The 1,972-nt window shown below is 33.0% G+C and overlaps 1 long non-coding RNA gene across 2 annotated transcripts in view; it reads left to right on the plus strand.

Moving 5' to 3' along the window:
* Nucleotides 1–1,972, plus strand: part of LOC128249861 (uncharacterized) — a 24,664-nt gene that overhangs the window by 1,624 nt on the left and 21,068 nt on the right. The gene's annotated exons all lie outside the window — the stretch shown is intronic.

The raw sequence follows: 1,972 nt of genomic DNA on the forward strand, positions 1-1,972 counted from the left end.
TATATATATATATATATATATATATATATATATATATATATATGTGTGTGTGTGTGTGTGTGTGTGTGTAAATGGCGCCCATAGATATGGTTTCTTCACGACAACAATTCACGCTGCTCATTACCCACTCACCACAACCATAAATATGTTATCGCTTCCGCACCTGCCCAATTCGCCAGATTTAGCACCTACGTACTTCTTTCTCTGTCCCCAAGAGGAAAATTCAAACTGTCTCGCAGGGGAAAACGACTTCCTAGCAAGATTCCAAATGTAGCGGGAAAATTTGGACCGGTGTATTGCTGAGCAAAATGACTATTTCGAAGAATATAATGTTAAAATTTAGGTTAATAGGTCACTTTGAATTAAAAGTAACTAGTCCGTGAACGTTTTGGTACTACCTCGTAAAAATTATTAAAAAAACAGACAATGGATTCTTTGAATAAATATCAGAAAATTTACAATACCTTATTATGCAATATGTCTACTATTATAATAAAGGCTGAAACTTTTTTAATATAGACAAATAAAGCATTCATAATATTATTAAGTCAATGCGGCAGCCAATAAAAATGATTTTGTCCTCTATGTGTTTATATGTTAGAACGGAAATGTCGATGTGGCAAAACGATCATGGTTAATGATGATATGAAACCATAAAAAAATCATCGAAGATCATTGATTTATACTTCAATATTAATGCTATAAAATATGTTCTAATATCAAGTATAATCTTGTTATATCGTAAAAGCCTACGACAGCAGTTTCTACTTTCATTGAATTAAAAACTGGATTTAACATGCATGCTACCTGGCTTGCAATAATTCCTCGATAACAACTATTTATCAGCGAGTTGTGAGTTTATAGAAAATATCCCACTGATTTGTAACTGAATTTGTTTCTTTCTTTCTCCTATAATCATATCTGGTCTCCTTGCGTCGATAGTACGTCCAGTTAATACGAGAAAATCCAATAAATCCAGTAATTATTATCTTGTTCCAGAGTCTTTCGTTCACCTTCATACTATTTTTCTTCTCTTATTTCGAAACCTCATTCTCGGCAAATATTTCAGTACACATGTTTTGTAAGTCTTACCAGCGCTTCAAATGTTTTTACGGTATCTTGCTACATTAGCTCAGAAATTGTTAACGTTTTCATTTCATTTCCTGTAGATACAACGTTTTCTGTCTGGATTTCGGCAGACTTAGCCATTACCATTTTCGTCAACTGATTACACAAACAAGAACGGGGCGAGTGGCACGTGTTCTTTCGGGTGTATGTCAATTTTTCTGCGTGTAGGAAGGGCAGAAATAAAGGTATATTGTATAATGTAGTGCAGCTTGTTTATCAGCTGATTTTGGATATAGGTCCTTCGTTCAATAATCTAAAAAATAAGAAAAACAACCATACGTCACGATGAGCATAAATGCATTTATTTACTTCAACATTCTTTCTCCTTTTCAAATAACTTCTGGCGTCACATCTATACTCCTATTCGTTGATTGGTACACGACGTTCGCAGTCGGTACAGAATGGAGGATTTCACTCTGTAATGAAAGAAGTGTGATCGAAATTATGCAACGTATTTTAATTAGTGTTATTCTAAAACTGCTTTCAATTGACAATAATAAATCTCTATTTACAAGAAAAGCATAGAATGCATAGCAGTGACAAAGTGTATTATTAGGTAGTTAAGAAATTCGTTACTACAATAAATAAATAAATATACGGAAATAATTTTATTGAAGTATTACAATAACGGTCGCCCTTTAACAGATGACAATCGTGTCAACACATATATATTTCTAAACATTTTACCTTATAACTTCTATTTCTTTCAGTTACTGATTATTGTAACCGAGTGCTCAAATAATTTCTTGCTCTTCACATAGATTGGGTGAAAAATAATGCCAATCTCACCGTAAATTTATTTGAAGAGATAAAGAAATTGAGCATGCACACACACACACACACA

This window comes from Octopus bimaculoides, chromosome 18 (genome assembly GCF_001194135.2).
Source record: "Octopus bimaculoides isolate UCB-OBI-ISO-001 chromosome 18, ASM119413v2, whole genome shotgun sequence".
Taxonomy (NCBI): domain Eukaryota; kingdom Metazoa; phylum Mollusca; class Cephalopoda; order Octopoda; family Octopodidae; genus Octopus; species Octopus bimaculoides.